This window comes from Leptidea sinapis, chromosome 35, assembly GCF_905404315.1.
Source record: "Leptidea sinapis chromosome 35, ilLepSina1.1, whole genome shotgun sequence".
Classification (NCBI taxonomy): Eukaryota; Metazoa; Arthropoda; class Insecta; order Lepidoptera; family Pieridae; genus Leptidea; species Leptidea sinapis.
This window is the reverse complement of record NC_066299.1, coordinates 11,014,348-11,041,827: the sequence shown is the minus strand read 5'-3', so window position 1 is coordinate 11,041,827 and position 27,480 is coordinate 11,014,348. Positions and strand designations below refer to the sequence as shown.

General features: G+C 32.9%; 1 non-coding gene across 1 annotated transcript; it reads right to left on the bottom strand.

Annotated features, from left to right (window-relative positions):
* Positions 1–3,716: 3,716 nt before the first annotated feature.
* Trnae-cuc (transfer RNA glutamic acid (anticodon CUC)) lies at positions 3,717–3,788 on the bottom strand. The gene has a single exon. It is a non-coding gene; the product is annotated as a tRNA-Glu (tRNA).
* Between the last annotated feature and the right edge of the window lie 23,692 nt (positions 3,789–27,480).

Here is a 27,480-nt window from a genome sequence, read left to right as displayed (position 1 = left end):
TAAATTATTTAATTTAATAGCTCTCAATAGGATAGTAGAGACATTTTAAATAAGTGATAAGTTCAGAGCAGTGAAATAGAGAGAATTATAATAGTTGAAACGTTATTCGAAACTAGTTTTTGAAGAATTGTTTGAATCAAAAGGAATTATTATTTAATTTGCAGTAGAAATATTTGCATCTGTATTTAAACTATGGCTGCTTTTATTTTATCTAAGATGCTCAATAAATATACTTCATATTTATTGAAATTTATAAGATTGTCGTAATCAAAGACATATTCATTGATTTCCTCCTTTAGATGACTTTTCTTACAAAATACGACTGGCATAAATTTAAGTTCAGTTCAACTTACAGATTCAAATTTAAATGTCCGAAATAAGCGACACCTTTGTAAATATTATAAGGAAAATAAAAAAAATACTAAAAATTAGAACTTCAATTTACTTAAACCGTAGCTATTTCAATAGAATTTATTATCTTCGCTGCACTTCTCAAATCAATTTTATCAGGAATTCATTAATACATTTCTCTTATATTTCATTCTCATTACATACTAAAATATTTTTTTAACCTCGAGTTATCTAGATGTCTTGATTTGGTTTTCCATAATAAGAATAAGATTTTAATGGCATATAGCCATATAGCTAAGTTCCAATACAGCAAATTAATTCAGGTACTACTTTAAAGGATATTGTTTTTTTATACATGCCCGACGAATTTCAATCTTATTGCTGCCACATCGAACTGGTAACGAAAAAAAACATTATATTATGCTGCCCAATATGCCCATAAAAATATGCTAAACACAATCATAAAAATGCGAATGACGAATTGTTTCACGATAAAAACAATAAAGCATAGAATGAATATCAATTCACAGATAAACTTTTATTAAAAGAGCAATAAATAAAACATAAAAGTATTCAGAGAACTCTGCTTGGCAGATTTTAGATAAGTAATCAGTCTATTAATGACTGAGCCGAAATTAAAGTGAATTTAAAAGAACCACCGATACGAAGTCACTAATAAACAAATCTATAAATTGATATTGCCAATATTAACGACATTAGATAGAATATATTGGCAGGAAAGAAGTGGGTAGTACATTAATATACAGACGTGCATTATCTAGTTTTTTTAGAAATCTAATTTATGTGTTTGTTATTAAAAATACTAAGTAGAGAAGAAATTTTATAAGGGATTCAGTAAACAAATATATATTTTTCAATCCTTGATATTGTACCAAAACTTAAGAATGAGAGATGATAAGATGCACAGACTGATTCTTGCACTTTCTATAAGCCGCTATAAGTGTTATTCGAAATATCAGTTCCATATCATCCCAAGGACTTATGGTGCATAATATGATATGTCATTTACTATGGTAAAAATAGCCTTTATTCAGACAATACTTAACTAACTTATTGTACACGGTAAAACTCAAATTCGTTTATGTATGTACAATAATTGTGTTACCTATAATATGTAATTTGTTAATAAGATATAAATAAATAAAAAATAATAAATAAATAAATAAATAACTACACAATTAAATTCTTAATTTTTACTTTCATTTTCAATCTGAATTTATATATTCTATTCTTCATCCGTTTCCCTGTCTGTTTGCCTTTTGGCAAAAGTCTTTCAACTCTTTCCACCTTCTTCGGTCTTATGTCCTTGTTCACATATTTCACGTATTGCAATACTGCCTTCTTAATCTCATCTACCCATCCTCTAAATGATCTCCCCCTTTTTCTATACCACTCTGTTAATGCTCTGCTTCATTTGTCCTTTCCTCTAATGGTACGAATCTACCAATCTCTATTTTAGTTTTTTTTTTTAACTTTTACATATGATGACATACAAACTCTTCTCAGTGCTATCTCACATTCTATTTTATGCTTCAACTGGAAGACTTTTTTGTACATTGTACTGACTAGTTGGGTACAGCAGTGACATGTATTTTTCCGCCGCCAAACAAGTTTGAAGGTGCGCAGGTAGTGGTAGTCGTAAGTCGTGGTGCCGCTCAAAAATTTTTGTTTTCAATAGCCCTGAGCGACACCATATTGTAGTAAGCAGTAGACGAATAATCAAAAAATATTACTAATCAGTCACGCCAGTTTTCCAAACGGGTAAGGTAGAGAATTCCATTTACCAAGTTTCTGATATACTTCACTGGCATATTTCACTCTCATACAAGTCTTATTCTCTGCTCTCTTGTCTGATCTCTGATCTTGGAATATTCGCTGGGTATAACGATATAATAGCTTTTTTTTATCATTAATTGAGATGATATTGGCAATTAAATGCATTTAAAACCTATGCCGGCGCATTCACAATAATTAATAGTTCTTGCACTTTGAAAGAAAATGTTATATGATCAATTATACAAGAAGCCTGTCCCTAACTAAGTATATATAACAATTTCTAGTTTCTAAGAACTCACTAATAAATAAGCTAAACGTTTCAATAAACCAAGGGACAGCATAAATTATATTTTGACGCAACCAGGGAATTCCATTCTCTATGGAATCTCGAATGTAAATTTCGCGCTAGATTTTTCACTGTGATTTTGCATATTCTCAGAATTTACTGAGACAATCGTTATGCTGTCACGCGAAGTATTCAAATCCCGGAACGTCAATGATTTAGTGGCCCGTATAACTATTATATATTTATGGGCTAAGAGTGGCCATTTTTATAAGATAGAATCACCAACACCATTTTTTTTTATGAAAAGAAGTGTCGAGATGTTCGTCTAATGGTAAGTGACACGCTATCCCAAATTACAATGCATAGCATTAGCCAGAGTGACATCGCTCAAGATTCTTGATTGAACCTAATATTTTGATATATATATATATATATATATATATTTGATATGTTAAGTACTAACCTAAAATAGTTCAACCCCGCAGATTGTATTTGTTTTGGTTTATATTTATTTATTTATTTTTTATACACTTTTATTTAAAAGCAAATCAAAAATCGTAAATTTAAAATGCTGCGAGAAATTACTTTTTAGTGAATTGAAAATAATGAAGAAAGCCCCAAATACCCCAATATCTTTTAAATTTGGTAACGTTATTTTGCCATATAAATTATTTTTAGTGAATATTTTAGTACCTAAATAAAAATAGCTAACTTAATGATGGGTTACACTTATCATTTAGGGGTATAAAAATAGGTTATAATCAATTCTCAGAGATACGAAAAAAATGTCATAAAAGTTGGTCAAGCCGTTTCGGAAAAGTTTCGTGACAAACACTGTGTAACAAGAATTTTATATACTTTCTATTTATATAAATAATATAAGATATTTAGCGACTTTACATAACGACACAATTTTAAGTTTTCTAGTGAAAATAGAAATCAAACTAATAATAATAATAATTATAGTGATGAATCTGAAAGGTACGTATTGCAATCTTTATTAAGACCATGTCCAAGTGTAAGATCCAAATAGACCGAGTGAAAAAGGCGGTGTGACTTATGTTTTTAAAGCATTATGCAACCGAAATCCTTATATGCCTTACACCATATCTGATATTTTCGTTAAAAAGTCATTTATAATATTAGATTTAATAAATTTATTGCGTATACGTTTTTAACAATTTGCTAATTAATATTGATTTAGATTTGATGCTACAAAAAATTAAAATTCGTTATGATATCAATATAAAATGTGTACATTTTTTTATGAATAAAAGGTTCATTCCGGTACCGGGAATCGAACCCGAGCCTCCTGGGTGAGAGCTAGGTATCCTAGCCACTAGGCCATACCGGATATGACACCGCTGTTGAATTTATGTATTAGTTTCGGTAACTTTTATTTGTACAAAGTTTGTGCTTGCTAAAATGAGAATAGCAGACTGCCCACTATGGAGGTGGATTTGTAGTGGTTTTTAATGAATAATTTTTGATGTGAAAACTTCTGCAAATGACGTTATTCGTTTAAATTGGCTTTATTAGCCAACAACAATGAATCGTAAACAGAACAAGAGTGAGTAAAAATAGCCTGTTCACGCTATTACGGGGTTCCTTACAATAAATATGTTAATTTTCATGTTTTTCCAAGCCGAATCACTAGAATTTTTAACAAGTTTTTGTGTATTTTCCCAAAATATCTACATATATGTGTACATCTTGTAACTATTTCATCCAATCGACATAATATGTACAGTAAACTTCGTTAAACTTACATATATATTATTTTCTGATGATAATAAATAATTATGTCCTCATACTTTGTCAGTCCTTTTGTCCAGCTATAGATTTCCTAGTCATTTGAGCCGTTTACGCATTTGTTTGTGATAAGCAGCTTATTTTGTAAGTCTGAACAACCTTAATATTATAATGACTCATATCCATATTAAGATGTGACAGCCCTAACCTTTACGGGAATAGAGAGATCATTGTCCAAGGTGCGTGGCCCCACACGATGTGTGAACTATTGTTTATGAGTAGGTACCTGCTACCAGAGAAGTGAACAAACATCTCTTAATGCTCCATTGAACATGATCATTACACAATACATATTTATGTGGTATTTAAACTATATCAAATTATCAATTCATATACTTAATACTTCGTCGTGTTAATGGTAAAACCGACTAAGTATCGATTTTTGGAATATGAAAACCGTAGTACAGAAATCTTCTCTACTATATGATATGTCAACTACTGATCCAGTTTTGTTAATATATAATATAATATAAAAAAAATTGTGTATGTCCAAATGGTTTATACTTCACTCAAAAAAGAGATTCATATTTCTACCCGATTGGCCTAATAGGGCTACAGGATTTTTTTAATTTATTGAAGAAACTTTATTATAAAGGGATTTGAAACTTAAAAATACAAAATTTCACACCAATTGTCAGTTTTTTTCTATGCTGATTATTATTTGGGTAATACAACATCTTTCGACTCTGGCAGTTAACTTTGTGTATTGACTTTTACTTCAATGTATTTTAATTGCAAGCAAAACTATTTCAAAAAGATATAATGGCAAATAATGTTTTCGCGTGTGTTTACTCAAAAATATTTTAATTTCATACACTAAGCTAGTAAGTAATAAGGAGATCTAAATGGAATTATGTGGTGCAATTTTACAGGTGGAAGATAGCTACAGAGTGAGGTATTTTAAAAATAAACCTATTATAGCCCTACCAGACTGATAATTTTTAAACAGAGGTCAGCAAGAACATTGCCTGAGAAGCTGGAATGTGAAAATTGGAATGGGATTGGCTTTTTATTTCGATTGGATTGGAATGGATGAGCTTTCATGATTGAATGAAAGCTCATGGTCACTCAGAGGACATTGGAGAGGGCTATGCTTGGAGTTTCCTTGCGAGATTGAATCAGAAATGAGGAGATCTGCAGGAGAACCATAGCCACCGATGGCCCGAATGATTGCGAAACTTAAGTGGCAGTTAGGGCAAGCACATGGCTGTACGGACCGGTGGAGCGGTAAAGTCCGAATGGTGACCACGTACCGGAAGACACAGTGCATCTGGTCAAGATCGCCGTAATATGTTGGACGAGGGCAGCGCAGGACCGATCATCGTCTTCTGGCTGATGATGATGATGATGATGTAATGTCAACCTAAAAACATTTGGGAATGAAGTGCTTTCCTGTTCTATTATTCATTGCCGAAAGTATATTGAGGAAAGCACCGAGGATGATATTTTGATATTATGCTGCAGAAATACTCTTATAAGTACTCGAAGAGTTAATTCGTACTGCGAATGCCGATGCGAAAAAATGTATAAAAATCTACATCTTACATGTTCTAAATTTGTTTTGTTTTTTGAAAAATTTAAAGTTGAGCGAGAAACGGTGCGGTCCAGTTACAATTTATATTAAAATTGTTTAAATAAAATCAATGCAAATAGATTCAACAAAAAACAATTTTTAACGTTATCAAATCACAAAAAAGAGCAAATTTAAATATTTTTATTCAAAATAGGATGTGACATCACTTATTGAAAGTCAAAAACTACCACCCATTCCAAAATGAATGCCTGAGCTGAGAAGAACGGGCGCAACAAACTCAGCGGGCTTTTTTATTCTTTTTTAACATCTCAAGAGTTTAGTTCAAACACACTATTAATAAAGGTATCATGCTAACATCTTAAAACTATTTAAAGAAAATATAGTTTTTAGTTAAATAACAAAAGCACAGTTTTCGCTGACAGGTACATCCCGCCTGAATAAATAAAGATTATCCAGTCTAAATAAGCACATATTTTTAATTTGTAACATTATATTATTCAAGTACACATTATTATGTAATACGACTTATAACGCGAGGAACAGACGTCACGTCAATCAATTGAAGATCTACATTAACCATATGCTGCAGGCGTGAATATCCACATTATTAGCCTCTTACTTCTTGAACTCGAATTGAAACTACGTATCAAGATTGATCGTAGTCGATAGTAGATTGTAGACATTTTCGAACAAAAATAAACGAAATACAATACGATAGTAAAAACAATGTTTTGAATGCAGTACAGAAATATGAAACTAGTGAATGGATTTTTAGTTTTAACATCCGCACAACATAGAACAACAGTGGAAATGAAGATTTCTAGTTTTAAATTTTGGTAATTGACATTTGTGGTAAGGTATATATTGGTAGACTAGCTGACCCAGCAAACGTTGTTTTGCCATAAAAAGTTAGACCGTTTCTTGGACATAACAACATTACTTTATTATTTCTAAAATATAAGAGTTTTACTAAAATAAACGTTGCCTTAGTTACTCCTTATTATATCAGCTACCTTCCAATAGCAATCCCGTAAAAATCATTCCAGCCATTTCAGAGATTAGCCGGAACGAAGAGACAGACAGACAGACAAAAATTGTAAAAAATCTTGTTTATGTATATGTATATATATTCATATACATGTAGCAAAAAACAGACACTTCAATTTTATTTATATGTATAGATGGGTCAGGCTTAAGGAGAACCACTCCGAGAATTAAACTATTTTTTCTAGAAATATTTAAGGCCATTTATGTATTTTTATTCTACGATTGAGCTTACGTCGCTATAACGTTATATAAAACTCAATTGTTGTTTAATTTTTTTTGTATAGATGGATTCCCCTGATGGATAGTGAATACTATCCTTCTTGGACATTCTCAACATGAGAGTTCAAAACGATAGATAACTGTTATGCAAAGACTTTTAATTGAATAAAGTACCTACCTGTTTACAATTTATTTTAAAAGAGTGTAATTTTGGGTGTATTCCTAAAACCTTAATTTTAATTATTAAAATAAAAAGGCATTTATTTTCTCAAAATTGATTCCTTTAGAATTCTTTTTGATTTCATTTCTAATATACTAGATACTACTACCGCTTCGGAAACAAATGGCGCTGAGAAGAAGCGGCGCAAGAAACTTTCATATCATTCTTTTTAATAAAATATACAATATTGTACTGTCATTGCTATACCCAAGCTGTCCGATCACTTAGATATTCAGCTATGGAGTAGTAGGATTTACGTCAGAGCAAAGGTGATTATTGATTTAACTCGACCTTTCATGACCTTTGCAGGTCACATTTCCAGGAGGAAATGTAACATTTGCCTGTAAACCTAATGTAAAAATACTCTTACATAATTACTTGCGCCTTAATCTCTTTAAAAGTATTTTGTTTAAATTAATGTGTAACACTCGTGTTAATAAATGAAAATACTGTTTGCGAGGACTTGATAAAATAGATAAAGCTTAAATTTGTTTTAATAAAACAAAGCTATAATAATCGTATAAAATATATATGGTAGGGGTAACATAGCTAATACGGCCTATTTATCAAAATCGAATTAGAAGGTGACATTGAAGCCTAAAACATATGGCACATTAGTTTGCGGCGTACTTATAGCTAACACTGTCATTATACTCAAATTAGGTGCTAACTAAATAATATGGATTACGAGGTGCTTTGTCTTGGCAGATGCCGTGCGGTTGTGGTGGTTTCATTTTAGACAGAGCGTTGGCAGGTAGGTGTCTACAGATTTGATATTATCATTGTAATAATTTTTTTTATGAAAATAAGGGACGAGACGAGCAGGACAATCCAGCTGATTGTAACTGATACGCCTTGTCCATTACAATACAGTGCTGCTCAGGATTCTTGAAAAACCCCAAAAATTCTGAGCGGCTCTACAACTGCGCTCGTCACCTTGAGACATAACATGTTAAGTCTTATTTGCCCAGTAATTTCACTAGCTACGGTGTACTTCATGTGTAAACCTTAATGTGACCGAAGCACAATAAGGTTTATACATTACTGCTTCACGGCAGAAATAGGCGCCGTTGTGGTACCCATAATCTAGCCGGCATCTTGTGCTAAGGAGCCTCCCACTGGTTTTATTATCTGGTAACATTAGAAATTTAAAATAGATTACATTTAAACGAAATTGAATGATAGAATTATTAAAATAATGATATATGTAAAATTATATATTAATTTTACGCAAATAGAACATAAAAGATGGAGCAAGACTGTTACTGAATGGCATGGCCCAGTTAAGAAACGAAAGAGAGGTAGACCTTTAGAAAGTTGGGAGAACGAAATCAATGAAACTTTAGAAAAATGGTTCTAACCCGAAAGACTTGGAAAAATCTGTTGGAGACCTTTTCGTTGAGACATCCTTAAAATAAAAATAAAAAACATTAATGATAAACTGACATTCTAATCATTATTTTATTTTAATATTACTTTTTAATATAATTTATAAAATATAATTATTAATTTTAATATTAATTTATATAATTATTGTATGTTAATTAGTTTTACTATTTTATAATTTAGACTTTTTATAGTTTTATTACAACAACACGAAGGAACTTAGGTACTCTTTAGTCTATCCGTCTCCTTTTCACTACTAAAGTATCGAACCGAATGTTATAGAACAAATAACACCAAGGTATGATAACCAAAACCTAAATATTTAATTTAATAAAACTTTACGAAAAAAACGCTTTTAATTTGAAACAATGTAATTAATTTGTAGTTCCTGGTTCCCGATCGAGTCCCGCATCGTGCATAAAATTTTGTTGTCAGTTTTATTTGTGCATAGAATAGATATCCTTGACAAAACACAAAATTAAATTGAAAACAGCAATTTATTTTCTACATATGTACCGAGTGAACCAATAAAATACGTGTGTCATTTAGGAGGTATCTCCGGTGTCCATTACGAGATATTGTCATGATTTATAAATCAAAACCTCAGCTCGCTGTGGGAAATAATGCCTTGATTATTATTCATCGGATAAAGTTTGCAACTCGCTTTATAAAGCATGTTTTATTCTTATCTGAAATTATTTAAAATTTTAACTCTGCTTCATAGGAATACATGTTCTTTTTTATGGAAAAGGAGGACAAACGAGCGTACCTGTTGTTAAGAGATCATCATCGCCTATATTCCCTTGAAGCTTTTAAGCTTTTTTTGAAGGTAACCATGTCGTATCGTCCCGGAAACACCGCACAAGGAAACTCATTCCACAGCTTTGTAGTACGTGGAAGAAAACTCCTTAAAACCGCACTGTGAAGGACCGCCCCACACATCCAGATGGTGGGGATGATATACTCATTTGTGGCATGTCGTGCGAAGGTCAATTCCTGCCGCGCTCCTTGGAACGCTCCCCGTGATAAATGCGGTAGAATACATACACACACAGTTCTTATAGGTTATTTAGTTTTTATTTAAAGTGGAAATTTGCGGGGATCATTGTAGGGGATCCCTGTTCAAATTTGCTAGGACAATGAAGTAATATACTATTCAATTTCAGATCAAATTTTATTCGGAAAATTAATAGTATGTACATAATAATAACATTATAGTCCTTAATGCCTGAATCATTGAAGTGCAATTAGTTTGATGAAATAAATATTTCATTGAGACAATTTTTTTTTATTAAATCTTTTAATGATTTTAGAGATTTACTTGATACAATAATTCGCACATTCATAGTATGATTTATCAAAAACACAAAATATGCATCACTATTATTTCTTGACTGGCAAGAAACTAACAAAACTCGAGGAAGTTATATATTTTCGCAATTATATATGAAAAAAAAGAAAACCATTTAAAATAATACCTTGTAAGCCTTAACCTTTTATAACAATAAGGGATGAGAAGAGCAGGACGTTCAGCTGATGGAAATTGATAAGCCCTGCCCATTACAATGCAGTGCTGGTCAGGATTCTTGAAAAACCCGAAAGTTCTGAGCGGCAATACAACTGCGCGCGACAACTTTAGATATAAGATGTTAAGGACGCGTTTACGAATCCGACAAAATTAAGATATTTTTCGGTAGAGTTTGTGATGAAATGAAACTAAATCTAACAAAACTAAAAATTGTCACACACAGATTACTTCTTTATCTCCAATTAGCGGGAAATATTTGCTTTAAAATTTTGATATTTTATGTCGTAAAAACGATTATCCGTTACCTCTTCACACAAAATTGACGAAATGGGGCTTCATTCAGGATCAGTTTTCTGCTACTATTTACTTAATTTTGTCTTTTAAAAATTACGTAAGGATAACAGATATAATAATTTCAAAAAAACGGGAAATAAATTAATGAATATGTTATAAATAATCTCAGGAAAAAATAAAAATGAATCGTCTAAAATTCATATATTTTTCTAATAAGCATGAGCTTTAAAGTGTGGTATTAAGGGTTATTTTATATTGTCCCTCCGTACGCATTGCACAGAGAGATCTATCGAAACAACGTCAGTCCGCGCTCGGCCGCCGTCGTGGGTAGACACTGTGTCGGTTGTAAGCAGCAGCTCGTACTCGGAAAGATCGCTGTACGAACATGAATATTTTTTATAAGCTCTACAATACTGTCTTTGATACTTTACATATTTTGAACGAAGTCAGATTTTCAAAAAATTATGTTTCTGTATTTTTTTGAAGAATTAGTGATTTATTTTCATCTCTAAATATAAGGTCTATATTAAATCGAAATCCAAGATGGCGCCTATGAAATATACCAACTTCTCTTCATGGGTGTCATTTTCATGGTTTGCGGGGTCAACAATAAAGAATATCGTGTCAAAATCGAAATCCAAGATGGCGCCTATGAATTTTACCAACTTCTCTTCATGGGTGTCATTTTTATGGTTTTCGGGGTCAACAATAAAGAATATCGGGTCAAAATCGAAATCCAAGATGGCGCCTATGAATTTTACCAACTTCTCTTCATGGGTGTCATTTTTATGGTTTTCGGGGTCAACAATAAAGAATATCGGGTCAAAATCGAAATCCAAGATGGCGCCTATGAATTTTACCAACTTCTCTTCATGGGTGTCATTTTTATGGTTTGCGGGGTCAACAATAAAGAATATCGTGTCAAAATCGAAATCCAAGATGGCGCCTATGAATTTTACCAACTTCTCTTCATGGGTGTCATTTTTATGGTTTTCGGGGTCAACAATAAAGAATATCGGGTCAAAATCGAAATCCAAGATGGCGCCTATGAATTTTACCAACTTCTCTTCATGGGTGTCATTTTTATGGTTTTCGGGGTCAACAATAAAGAATATCGGGTCAAAATCGAAATCCAAGATGGCGCCTATGAATTTTACCAACTTCTCTTCATGGGTGTCATTTTCATGGTTTTCGGGGTCAACAATAACGAATTTCGGGTCAAAATCGAATTTCAAGATGGCGCCTACGAAATTCACCAACTTCTCATCATGGGTGTCATTTTCATGGTTTTTGGGGTCAACAATAACGAATACCGGGTCAATATCGATATCCAAGATGGCGCCTATGAATTTTACCAACTTCTCTTCATGGGTGTCATTTTCATGGTTTTCGGGGTCAACAATAACGAATTTCGGGTCAAAATCGAAATCCAAGATGGCGCCTATGAATTTTACCAACTTCTCTTCATGGGTGTCATTTTCATGGTTTTCGGGGTCAACAATAACGAATTTCGGGTCAAAATCGAAATCCAAGATGGCGCCTATGAAATTCACCAACGTCTCTTCATGGGTGTCATTTTCATGGTTTTCGGGGTCAACAATAACGAATTTCGGGTCAAAATCGAATTTCAAGATGGCGCCTACGAAATTCACCAACTTCTCATCATGGGTGTCATTTTCATGGTTTTTGGGGTCAACAATAACGAATATCGGGTCAAAATCGAAATCCATGATGGCGCCTATGAAATCTACAAAATTTTCTTCATGGGTGTCATTTATTTATTTTTTTGCGCGGCGGCCATCTTTTTTTTTTCAAAAATGTTCCCAAAATCGTTCTCTGCACCCTCGAGAACCTCGGATACGATACCCATATTGTGGAATCAATTTTTTTGCGCAGCGGCCAACTTGTATTTCAAAAATGACAAAATCGTTCTCTGCACCCTCGAGAACCTCGGATACGATACCCATATTGTTGAAATCATAATTTTGTGCGGCAGCCATCTTGTATTTCAAAAATGATCCCAAAATCGTTCTCTGCACCCTCAAGAACCTCGGATACGATACCCATATTGTGGAAATCATATTTTTGCGCGGCGGCCATCTTGGATTTCAAAAATGATCCCAAAATCGTTCTCTGCACCCTCGAGAACCTCGGATACGATACCCATATTGTTGAAATCATAATTTTGTGCGGCAGCCATCTTGGATTTAAAAAAAACTGCATTTACTACACACGACGTTATGCAACCGAATTGCCATCTAAAGTTCTAATATTTAACTACTAAACGAATACATCAAATAATTATCAAAAATACATAGGTATCAAAAAAAAACAAAATTCAAACTTGTTAAAGTATCAAATTCATTTCATTCCCGCAACTAACTTTAAGTACGTGTATGTGTTTGAGCGGTGTCAGTGTAGTGGTGCGATTCGATACCTCTCTGTTTTGAGAACGCGTCCTTAAGTCTCATTTTCCCAGTAATTTGATTAGCTACGACGCCCTTCAGATCGAAACCCAGTAATACTTTTACATAACTGCTTCATGGCAGAAATAGGATCCATAATCTGGCCGGCATCCTGTGCAATTTTTGTTTAAGTTGGAGGCTCTCCAACTTAAACAAAAATTAAATTGCAACATATGGTGACTGTCCGGACGCACGCAACTCGCGGGGTGCCAAAGTGTAGGAGGTGGGGAGGTGGGCATATGGACCTGTCGCCACTTGCGCTTATTTATCGACGGAGTCACGCAGTATCCATTATCTATATATATATCCACTTATTCAATTTAATTTTTTTTTAAATGAAGCAACATATCTTATTTTATAATAAGAACGAGGATCGAGTTCCGATAACTCTCCTCATATTAATGATATATTATTTTTAACACATTGAAATCTTCTTTTAATTTTTTTTTAATTTTAAAAAACAAATTTATATTGCTATCCATAATTTATAGATTATTGATTTTAAAATATCACATGTATTTCGTATAGTAATGTTGTGCCCACCTATAATTTAAGTACATTTAAACTATTTTATTATATTTGTTTAATTCTCAGTGCATAAGTTAATAAATTGTATTAAGTTGGTAAGCCTTTATAAATAAATAAATTATTATATAGTCCATACATGTTCTAAAAACGCATAAATAACGGTATATAATTCTAAGTTATTCCATAGAATAAACTCTATTAAATTGAACAAAAATCTCTTCCTAGAAGTGAAAAATATTCCATTATTAAAGTCTCTTTTCATTCTGCAAAATGGATGTTGTTAATTATAACGAGACTTGATTCTTTCATAACGACGCCATTCCACTGTTTTTATTTAAACTATTCAAAGTATTTATTTTCTTCCGCTTCCCAGATTAATTAGAACCGAATAATTTTTATTGTTTGACAAAGTACTTGTTAAGTAAAACACTTTACAGGAGATATTTATTTTTTATAAATTAATAGAAGTATTGAAGAGCTCACTCATGGTCATAATTTTCGCACCCCATGCTATTTTGCCAGTGTATACTGTACAATATATAGTAGATACAAAAAGAAAAAAAAAATTGTTTTGACATTCATAAGTGGCATTTTCTTGACCTACATGAATAAAGTGATTTTGATTTGATTTGATGTATAAAAAATGCAAAAAGTTAATTTATAGTTAATATATATTTATATTTATATAATATAAAAACTACATTTGGAATCATCAGCGCCCAAATACAGAGCTTTTAAGCTATTGGCCTTTTGAATAGTGATAGAAATTAATTTTTAATATATTATTAATTCATCATTAATAATATAATACTATTATTTACTGCATCTACTTTAAATGACTATTAGAGTAGCTATATACTCATTCATACGAAAAGGTTCATTTATATAAAAATAAAAAATATAATTAATAAATAAATAATAATAATAAATTTAATTTATATGTATATAAAACATTACCAGTGGTAGGCTCCGGTGCACCGGATGCCGACTAGATTATGGGTACCACAACGGCGCCTATTTCTGCCGTGAACCAGTAATGTGTAAACATTACCGTGTTTTGGTCTGAAGGGCGCCGTAGCTAGTGAAATTACTAAGCAAATGAGACTTGTCAACTTATGTCTCAAGTTGACGAGCGCAGTTGTAGTGCCGCTCAGAATCTTTGGGTTTTTCAATAATCCACACTGCAATAATGGGCAGGTCGTATCAATTACCATCAGTTGAATGTCCTGCTCGTCCCATCCCTTATTTTCATATAAAAAAAAATGTCTTGACTGTAGAAATCTAAAAATGTATCATAAAATTATGAAACTGCGATAATTGCTTTTATAATGAGAACAATCCTCGCTCGCCACGTAACAAAGTGTCTTCGAATTGATCTGTCTATTCAACTCTTTATAAGGACGGCAACACCTTTGTGATGTTGGTATTACAAGAGAGTAGTATAGAGAGAGGACCCCGTAGATCACCTACCATCAGGTGACCCGTATATGTACTTATTCATCATCATTTCCCACAAAAAGGTACGCGTGCAGCCTTTTATCTCAATCATTCAATATTAATTAACATTCCCTTTAAACATACTTAAAATTTATGGGGCCTACTTGTTGTAAGAATTTATGTAATTTATATTTTGATTTTCTTCTCCAACTATTCGTAAGCAAATGCTGTCACAAAATACTCGCTATTTACTGGCCTGGCAAAATTTCCAACAACTTCGATCTTTGGAAAAAACTGCAAATAAGTGTCGGCTAAGAAGTATTTATTATAATAAAATCACAGCAAACAGAACTAAATAGGATAAGATAATCCACAAGTTAGGAAATCATCCCCACCATCTGGATGTGTGGCGGTCCTCCACAGTGCGGTTTTCAAGGAGCTTTCTTCCACGTACTACAAAGCTGTGGAATGAGCTTCCTTGTGCGGTGTTTCCGGGACGATACGACTTGGGTACCTTCAAGAAAAGCGCGTACACCTTCCTTTAAGGCCAGCAATGCTCTTGTGATTCCTCTGGTGTTGCAAGAGTAAGGGCGGCGGTGGTCACTTAACACCAGGTGACCCGTCCGCTGGTTTGTCCTCCTATTCCATAAAAAAAATAGATTAGCACACCAAAAGGAATCTAATCATATATCATGGTAAGTATTAGAATCCTCCAGTAAAATGCAAGCGTTGATGGGAATTTCATTGTTGAAGTGATGGTTATCAAAAAAACCTGGAGCTAAAATTCAAAATGATGCACAGGAGCGATTGGTGATGTAGATGCAATATGGACGCTCTACTTTATACCACTGGACTGGCGGCTGTCAAAGTGATTTTGTGCCTATTTGATATTCGCCATTTTGGCGCTGTAGGCCATGTAGCGAGAGTCTGCGGTACTAAAACTAGTGATGACAACCTCAGCAAACATCGATAGATAGTGGGAAACTATTTACAAAAAAAATGTGTACTTGATTACGTTGATTCTTGAAGTATAAATAACACGGAAAACGAATGAAATTAATTAAAAAAACAATAATACTTCAGAGTATTGTACGTTCCTTCGCAGCCATTTATATTATACGTGAAAATTAGTTCTCTGGACGCTCGCGAGTGCCGCTTCAAAGAGGTACAAAAAATTTGCTGTCAATCATATGGAACAGCCTGTGCAGTGGTATTTATATAGGTCAGTGAGATATGGACGCACTCTGCACCAGAAGGAGAAGGAGATACAGAGACACTAGTAAGTCTATTTCATAATAAACATAAATGTTACACAATAAATAATTGGCTCTGTAAATCATATCGATGTATAAATTGCAAGAACAATAACAGAATTGAACTTTAATTCCGCATGAAGTAATAATTTAAAGATATCTCTAAGGCATTTAAATATTGTGAGGTCCACAACAGTGGGTGGCTCTCGCTCTAAGCGCTGCTATAAACATATGGAACTCAGCCTCTGCATGGACTTTCCTTATTAAGGCATGAAGATTACCTTTGCCGATGCATTTACAAGCTATGCTTCATATCGAGCTTTATCGCTTTATATTGTGCCGGTTACTTTGTGTCGTCGCTTGAACACTCGTAGTATATTAACATAAGAATATTTTAATTTTATTAGTTATGCAATAGGATGCTCTCTTCATTAAACTGTTGCGATATTATTTTCGTAATAATTTTCTGTTGAATTAATATTCCTTAACTCTTACTAGCAAGCAAAAAAAAACGTTGCAATTCTACATAAATATTGAAGTTTTTCATTACTTCGGTAATGTAAATTCTAATCAAATATACTTTTTCATCATTTTAGGTTCAAAGCTGCAATATAAAACCCTAAATTGAAATACTTAGGGTCGACTATTTTCAGTGTATTTCGACTTATATTTTTGGATGTTTGAGCTCGTGATATGTGATGCTAGGATTAAACTGAGAATTTATTTTTTGTCAATACTTTTATACAAGTTATTATGAAAAAAATTCAGTCTATCCATTACTCTTTCACGTCCTTATGGGGTAACAAAATATACTACATTCTGGGGTAACAATATATACCAATTCTGCAAACAAGGTAAACCCTAAAATAAAATATAATATTATACATTTACAATTAATTAAACTAACATTCAAATGCTTAATAATGCCGCAGTTATAGGCAAAAATTATGCAAATATATTATTAACAAGCCAAAAAACAACTATCATCTGTGAAACACTATTAAAAACCGATTGGTCAGTTACCATTACTGAAGATATAGACTGAAAAAAACTATCCCAAGAAAATAGCAAATCATTAACAAGGTTTAATACAGTTCACAATTTTATCCTCTCACCTGTACCGTTTCCTCTAACGTCTCCGCTCTCAGTATGTAAACAAAATGGAACGTAGTGTTTTTATGAGTAGAGTGTCCATAATTTTAGGCAGGATTATTGTAAAAATATACAGTTATAATAATTTTGCTAGGTACTGTCCAGTACGAAAAAACTGACAACATATTTAAGATTTTATAATACATTGCCCAACCTCTTTAAAAAAACCTAGTGGTGTCTAATACTATATGGTGAGAACCGCATTTCATATACACTTCTTTCAAATTAAAATCATAATATGCGTGCTAAGAACATTAACCTTACCCGTGAACCAGAACAAAAGGCATTTGATAAATAGTAAGAGAGAGCCCAATGTCTGAGACATCTCTCAAGTTCAATAACAAAACATGTCTGGAAACAAAGACGACGGCTCAGTGACGACGCGACGTTGTTGATGCCAATTATATAGCTCTAGCGTTCTTGAGGAACGCTAACGAATTACACCGAAACGTGGCATGGTTTTAAGTGTTTTAATTGGATTAATGAAACCATTGTAAATGTATCAATTTATGAACATGCTGACAGTTCTCCTTACATGAGATAATCTTTATGATTAATAAAAAAACTTTTTTTAATTTATTTATTTATTTAAAACATCACAAAATCCACAGAACTTAAATTAGGTTATAATAATACTATTTTGTAGAACTTACTTCAAATAACGGATTTACAATATTTATAATAACTGTACTGTCAACCGGTAAGGAGTTCCCTTGGCAGGCTCCTAGAGCCTGCCATAAGCGCAGTATCAATATCATGATGACAAGTAAGCTCGATTATACTGCGTGGCTAATCGCCATACTGTAATTACTGCCATTTCAAACTTATGTCAAATCACTGCACGTTTCATACTAAAATAAAAAGCCAGTCTCGTCTTTTATTACGTAGTATTTACATCCTCTTTGATGAAGTGGTTACAAATTAATGTTGTATGTAATTTCATCAAAGAAAATTAAGTAATGTACTTAATTTTCTCCGATGAAGAGTTCCGTCATTGCGTTGTCCTGGATAGCCGAGCGAGGTCAAGCTTATGATAAAATCACACTTAGTTGGATTACTTTTTGATACAAATATTTAAGTTACATTTTAAGTTATGTAGATGTGATGTACACTGTAAAAGCTCCTTAATCATTCTTTCCATCCGTGGTTTACAAATTGCCTCATGGAATCCAGTATTCGCGTTCAGAAACCCCAAAATGTATTCCACAATTCATGGACGCTATCCATGAATTGTGGAAGCTATAGCGTTTCGACAAGAAAAACTTTTGAAAAATAATTCAGAGAAATTAGAAACTGGTTCTCTATGCATGACCTCTCTGATGCTCAAATAGTGTAGCTTTTTGTTACCTAAAATGATGCCATACTACGTGTACTGAACTATAATCAATGTACTAATATACAGCAAAGCATCAAATCGTCCGTCCATACGGACGATTTGATTCGAGCGGCTGGGAAGGACTGGATGCGGAAAAATCTGGACCGCACAAAATGGTCTAAATGGAAGAGACCTTTACTCAGCATTGGGTAGATCGAGGTTGAAGAAGAAGTACTGAATTTTAATGGGTCCAGTACAGTCATGAGTATCTCAAGGACTAAAAAGTGTGTTTGTACTTATGTATGCACGCAAGAAGTTATACTTACTAACAAAGCTAAGTCCTTAAAATTATTTATTCCTCGTGCTATTCTACGTTTGTAGAAAGAATAATAGTGTAAAACTCTTACAAAGATGGCTTTGACAGTTAATTATTAAATAACGAATACGGCTGTACGGGTTTGAACCTTTTGCCTATCCTAATAATGGATGAAGAAACCAAAAAAAAAATAACGAATGTCGCAAACGTTAGAAAATTCTCACCCTTTTACTTTTGTGTTACAGTGATGCGCGCGCATCTTAAAATTTCACTCTCATATTTTTTTCAAAACGCGCCTAAAGAAGTATAACTTCAATAATGAGGTATATTATAATATTATGCTTTCAGAATATAACGGTCTATGACAACTTTGATATAAAGCAGGCTATGTTTGACCTATTCAGTATGTTTTTGTGCATAGTTGTTTCCTTAATAGCCTTATACACTGGATACCAACCAGCATTGGACACTACAGTTTACAATACTTAGGGTTGGAGCCAACTAGATATCCTCCGCATGGTTCTTACAAAAGATTTCTAGTAAACCATATTTGTGTTTCTATAGTACTATTAGAAATGACATCAAAAATAATTCTAAAGGAATCAATTTTGAGAAAACAAATGCTTATAATTTCGTACTGCACCGACTAGTTTCCGTCAAATGCATAAGCAAATATTTTACCGCCATTGCGTGTTTACATTCGTTTTCTCGTTGTTTACGTAAAATTTCAAATGTCTGATATATTTTTTGATTAATTTAGTAGAACTCAGCGTAGTGGGTGAAATAAAAAGCAATAATATTAATTGTTATTTTAAATATTATTATGCTTCTCAAAATATTCATGGTTTATTGCTTACTGTGGCGAATTTTTCTGTTATGAAATAACTAGGACCAGCTGATAGCTGATGACATACATGCCATCCATTTTTTAAATTTTACTGAATGTTGGTTGGAATATTCTATAAGAATTGTTAAAAGATAATTTAAAATATAATCAACTATATATCAATTTGTCGCTACAGTATCAGAGAAGGTCACTGACAACAAACTGGGCTTGATTATCTTTATGTTGTTGTTTTGTTGGAATCTCCTTTAAATATCATATTTTTGTTTAATCAGAGCTAGAGCCACTTCTTTCTACAAGTTTACTATTTAACTGTTATTGTTACGACAATTTTGACTGTTTATTAAATAAATATACAGACACAGATGTTACGTTGAAAATCGATAAATTAGACTAATGAATTTAATAATTATCCTTGATTTGCAATGTATCATATAAATTAACACAATTCTGTATTTTTATTATGTATATTAAATGTTCACCAATATATTTATATCTCATTTATAGTACCTAATGCCACCTTTAATATATTATATACAGTTACGTAGAGATTATACTATGATTTAATATTTATTATTATTTCAAATATTAATTTATTTTTACTAAGAAAAAAGACAAATAAATCAAGAAAATATAATATTTAGTCATTCCCTTTGACACCTACAAATTAATTGCAGTGGAAAGACTAAACCAACTGTCTACTTCAAATGTCACGAGGGGCTGCTGAAAACCAGTCTTCTGCACTGACCAATAATATACTGAGTCAGCTCTTTTTAGCAGGGAATTACACTCACACTTTATTGCTAATTAAGTGTTTCTATTCTATTTTATTCAAAAAATTTTGCAACAATGCAACCTTGCCCTTATATTGTTTCCTATGTATATATTATCCTCATTAAATGACGCAAATATATCTAATCTGCGTGCTTTAGTTTACCGATAACGATTCGTAACACTCGCTCTGAATGGAATTCTATGATATCTTCAATCTGTTAATAAATTTGTTCGAGAGCTTCAGATAAGTGCAGTATAATGCACTTTAAATAAGGATAAATCTCTTTAATTTACGATGATAATTTCACACTTTATATGACCTCTGGAGAGCTGTGATAATGGCGCTTTAAATAAGCTAGCAATAAATTTTATATTGTTCTTAATTACTAGCTAACGATGTCAATAGTGAATGTTTTATGATGTGGTCGCTTTTTAGCATTATTTATATATACGTATGGATGGATGGATAGAATGACGACCGAATGCAAAGTCGTTGGTGTAATTTCTTGTATTTTTATACGCTTTTTATTTGCTTCACCTGTATGTATGTTTGTTTGTAACCGACTCATTTAGGCGCTATTTCGACCCAATTTAACGGCCAGATTTCGTTCAAACTTCGTAGATTTATTGAGGACCAATGACAATACATTTATTTAATAAAATAATTCCATTTTCAAATTGTAAAATAACATTTTTGACAATTTATATAATTTTCAGCTATCGTCTATATGGCAGGAATTGATGTTAATTTTAAATTTCAAAATAAGCTTTCTGTGTTTTAGTTCGGTTTTCTACTAAAAAGCGTTTTTTAGTTTTTTTTACTACTATTTCTTTTTTTAATTAATATTTTTATGATCTAGCACTCTCTGAACATCATCTTCAGAATGTACAGTATACAGAACTATACAGTAACTATTAAAGAATCTACAGTAAAATACAGTATCTTTCAGTAATTTGCCTGAGACATTTGAAAGCCGTAACTGGAGTCAGAAATAAAGAAAAAACATTTATTCAATTATGTCAAAGTGTAGAATGTGTGTCAAAAATTTCTCACCACTTCGAGCCTTAATGAAATGCCATGGCAAGAAACTGAATTCTACTCCCTTTATTCTATATTTACAGTTTCAGAATTTCACATTTTATTTTATACAATGTATGTTAAGTGATGCACCAAAATTGAGCAAACGTTTTGACTTACTCGTATAAGTCAAAAAAAATGAAGAGATTAATAATTAAAAATCTCAATAGAATAGCGTGCACAGTAGATGTATCAATTCGAATAACAGTGACTCACTGATATAGTTTTAGCATACGGAAATAATATAATTAGTATCTCAATTTCACGTAATAATAAACCCAAAACAACGGCATGGGAATGAAATTAAAGTTCAAATATCCTTTGCTGTTGCGAACTACGTATAGATATTTAGTACGTTAAAATGGCAATGATTGTAAGTTGAAACCACAGACAAACCACATGACGAGATGTTTCGATTCGGTTTTAACGAGATATACTCCAAAAAAATTCGAATATTTTTTAAATTTACTATGAAGAGGCCACTCTTAATCGATTATTATTCGATTACCAGCGATCGATTTTATTATTTCAATAACATAAAGTACCTACTTTTAAAATAAAAGAATACTCGAGATATGAAGCATTAGCGTTTATTTTTAGTCCCAAACTGAATGTAAAAATGTAACTTAAATTATAAAATATACAATAATATATTTTACTAACACAACCAAGGCCCGTGTATGAACAATCTCCTTTAACAAGAAATAAGAATTTTCATGTTTCTGATAAAAATATATAATTAACATGTAGCTATTGATTGACAACATTAACAGTTTAAGATAAAGTGGAAAAAAAATTGAGCTTGTAATGTGATACCACAGAGTAGGGGTAATACTATCGAAGTCACAAATTGAAGTTTTTAATGTCTTTATAAGTGCTGTCAGACATAAAGCTAATGAAACGACCCTTTTTATTGATCTACCTGCGGCGTGACACGAACAACCACATCCAACCCGATATTATGTTTTTCATAAAACTAATTCCTGCCTCAACCTTCTCATATAGATTCTTGAAGAGTAAAAGAGACGAAAGAGTTATAAGCCAGCATTAGAAACATTTCATTTGTACGGGACCCCCATCATTTGATAAGCCAGTGCGGCGTTTCTGCGTTAATCCATTAGGAAACAAATCGTTTTTTGGTGAGCGTCAACTCTTGAGAATATTTAATTTCTGAATTTGAATACTTCTTCTGATGGGGCTCAGTACTCAGTAGGTTAAGTGAAAAGTTTTGAATTTACAAGTAGCTGTTGAGAGTGGAACATTAGTTATTATATACTGTAAAATTTTCTCTTAAGCTCTTACAAATTTATTTATGCTTATTTTTAACTTACATCAATGTTAGTGTTTTCATTTGAAATACTATGATGTGATTTGTCTGAAGTTGTAATTGAAATACTGGCTCATGGAATAGTGGCTAGATATATCAACACTGTGTACTGTTTAAATTGTTTTCTTTTATGAAATATTTTATTTAAAGATGAGCATTGCCATGTGAAATCTTGTTACTACCCAATTTGAATGATGTCTGGAAATATTATGTAGTTTTCAATTTAAGTATCAAGGTAGAAGCATTATTTTTACACAAAATCAAAATATAAATTGTTTATAATCATCAAACAATATATAATCCAATTTATATACCTTGCATCGATGTCTTCATCTTTGTTGTGTGTCATTTACATTTTTATCAGAATCATAAAAAATCGAATTTCTTGTAAAATTTTGACTTCGTTTGACTTTTCAAAATTTAAATATATAATTGCTCGCGGAATACCTTTACTTATTTACTGTGTATGCGAATTGATTCATCTACAAAAATTTTAATTAACTTCACCTGTATGTATGTTTGTTTGTAACCGACTCATTTGGGTGCGATTTTGACCCACAGATTCCGTTCAAACTTCGTATATTTATCGAGGACCGATGACAATACACTGATTTGATAAAATTCTTCCATTTTTCAATTTGCAAAAAAATAAGGTTTTTGTTAATTTATATAATTTTCATCTATCGTTTTTAAGGCAGGAATTGGTGTTAATTTTAAATTTCAAAATTATTTTTTTCAGATTTTAATATTTTTTTTTAAATACTATTTTATTTAACTTACACGAGTACGTCAAAGCGTTTGCGCAATTTTGTTGCATCACTTAACCTACATTACTTAGATCATTTATATGTCAGATAGATTATGAAAGCTGTGAAAACGTCGAAAAAAATAAACTTTAGAACTAACCAAGCAATTAGTAATTCACGCACATTAACACAAAGTGTCATACAAATCGCGAGTGTAAGACGTAGTTTGTCACGCACACTAAACTAATTTGACTATATCCTGGCCGGTTCTTACCGGTTTTAACAGCACGAGACTCTATCTAGACATATAAATATCTAAGCTACATTCCAAATGTTTTGAGTTTTCTTGAGTGTTAATTCAATATTTGTCTTTAAACAATTCGACACGTGTTTCGCCTCTACACGAGGCATCCTCAGAACATGTTGACTCGCCAAAATCTGGCACGAGACTCTAAGAAAACTCAAAACATTTGGATAATTATGGATTTCCGCAAAGTAACGTTTACTTCAATAAGTTTTCTAAACTATAAAACGAATTTTTAAACTATAAAATTAAAAACGAATCGTTTATAAACTAAGAAAAAATATATTATCTGGATAGCAGGTAATATTTTTACGTTTGTTCTTCAACGAAACCCACATTTTCCTAACAATAGCAACATTACAAGCACTTGACATCATAATTTTATAACATCTACCAACAAGCTGTCGCCACCCGCATTTTGGACAATTGACGCAATCATACGAAATGAGATTTTGGGGTGAGTAAAATGAAATAATTGCATTGGCCACAACGAAATTATTATTATAGTCAATATTCTGTGTTAATAATGATCCCATGTGGGTTAGGTGATAATTTACTATGGTACTTATACATTGGTAGTTAACATTGACGCCTCATTGTGTATATAAACGAGGGTTTTCCATGGAAACAGTTGTCAGGTACATTAAAGGTCTGCATTAATTTTGAATTGGATTCTATATAATATTTATTAATATATTAAATATACATTGATATACATATATACATGATTTTTATTGCTGATACTGAAATATATTATATTTTTTTTTTCAGATTTATTAAAATTTGGTTACTACTGTTACTTGCCGTTCCCAATATTCAGTCTATCTCTTACTTGAGATAAAAATCTTAACTATCGTTGACTTTTCCGTCCCAATAAACTTATCAACTGTAACTCACCTTATCCACGCACGCTGTCTGTCAATGGGACGACGTATAGCTTACCAGCGATATAAAGTTTGTATGGAAATTGCAATTCACGCGTCTTAATATAAGGTGATAAGAATGACTTATCGGGTATATTGGGACAGCTACACATTATTGACAGCAAATTACTGACAGTAGAAGCTAGTAATTTATCTCTATGTTTAGATAGTATATTGGGAATGGCCTTTAGACACTTACGTTAGAAAAAACTATCAAATCTGTTTTACTGTCTCCTAATCTGTTTTGAGTGAGAAAATTCACCAGTTTTGCAAAATTTTAGTTTACTTGCCGCATTAGTTAGTAAGATCTATTTCGTTTTATTTATTTTATATTTATTTCTTTAAAACGTGTATCCTCCACCGTTGGATTGAATCTTTAGATGATGAAGTTTCAGATGATTATTATTATTTTTTCATATAAAAATAACGGATGAGACGAGCAGGACGTTCAGCTGATGGTAATTCATATGCCCTGCCGATTACAATGCAGTGCCGCTCAGGATTATTGAAAAACCCAAAAATTCTGAGCGGCACTACAACTGTACTCGTCATCTTGAGACATAAGTTGTCAAGTCTCATTTGCCCAGTAATTTCACTAGCTACGGCGCCCTTCCAAACGAAACACAGTAATGCTTACACATAACTGCTTCACGGCAGAAATAGGCGCCGTTATGGTTCCCATAACCTAGCCGGCATCCGGTGCAAAGGAGCCCCCCACTGGTACTATAAATATCACGATCGATTTCCTGTTCATAATGTTACATTGGACAAGTTTTAAGGTATTTGACTATTATGGGACTTTAGATCTACCAACACCAATTTAGTTACCTATACTGAAATTTTAATCGACTCTGTTGACAAAAGAAGAAGAGTTGATGTAGTCTATACAGACTTTAGCAAGGCATTTGACCTGGTTCCCATTTCAGTTCTCCTTATAAAATTATCAGCATATGGTATAACTGGATCTATATTGGACTGGTTAAAATCTTACCTCAATAATCGGTGTTTCTATGTTGTTGCAAATGTTATGATTCTATAAAGTTTAACATAACATCTGGAGTTCCTCATGGCTCGCACCTACGTCCTTTACTTTTTAATACCTTCATTAATGACCTGCCAAATAGTTTTCAACACTCAACACCCTCCATGTTTGCTGATGACCTTAAGCTCCTTAAGATCATTGAGGACTTTGAAGACGTTAAACTCTTACAGGAAGATCAAAATCGATTGTATCATTGGTGTAAGGTTAATGGAATGGTACTTAACACAGAAAAATGTTCTTGTATATCGTTCACTCGGAATAATCCTGAAGTTAATCCCAATTCTTACCCTTATGTCATTGCTAATGTTCCTTTAAATCGCCTAAATATTATCAGGGATCTTGGTGTGGTCTTTGATGAGAAGCTAACATTTATTCCACACATAAATAATATAGTCGGTAAAGCCTCAAAGATGTTGGGTTTTGGCCTGAGGCACAGTATTCCGAAATGTACACACCAAAATACTTTTATATAACAGCTTGGTAAGAAGTGTACTAGAGTATGGTAGTGTCATATGGAGGCCACATTATCCAACACACTGCCTTAGAATTGAGAGGATACAAAAGCGTTTTCTCTATCATCTTGATATAAATATTTGTAAGCTTCAGATTAATTGCATGCTGTATCTACCTTAACCGATAATGCATTTAGATTAAATAAATAAATAAAAAATATATGGACTCTTTGGTTTGAATTCGTAAGAGTTACATTGTTTTAAAAATACTTTTTTTTTTATATGAAAGGGGGCAAACGGGCAAGAGGCTCACGGGAGAGGGAGAGGTGAGGCAACCGCCCATGGACATCCGCAACAACAGGTGTGTCAAGAAATGCGTTGCCGGCCTTTAAGGTGTGAGTATGCTTTTTTCTTGAAGGTCCCTAAGTCGTATCTGTTCGGGAAGACCGCTGCCGGAAGTTGATTCCACAAAGTGGCTGTGCGAGGCAAGAAATTTCGAACAAAACGCGCGGTTGTGGAATGCCAGACGTCTACGTGATGCGGATGGTACTTTGCACGTAATGTCCGATGGTAGAATTCAGCCGCTGGAATCAACCCGAATAGCTCCTCTGAGCACTCCCCGTGATAAATGCGGTAGAAGATGCAGAGAGAACCCACATCTCTACGCAATGCTAGAGAATCAAGCCGATCGGAGATGACTTGATCGTCGATGATTCGAGCCGCTCTTCGTTGTATGCGGTCAAATGGAAGAAGCTGGTACTGGGGAGCACCCGCCCAGAGGTGAGAACAGTACTCCATGTTAGGCCGAATTTGCGCCTTATAAAGTTGCAAGCGGTGGCTTTTAGTGAAGTACTGTCTCGCCTTACTGAGTACACCAAGCTTTTTAGAGGCCAGTTTGGCCTTCTCTTCCAAGTGACCACGGAACTGAACGTCGCTCGATATATCGACGCCAAGTATTGGCATACAGGCTGTGGCAGTTAGAGGAGTGATCTCGAACCGAGGGGATACGACAAAGGGAGACTTTTTAGTGGTGAACGCAATATACTATAT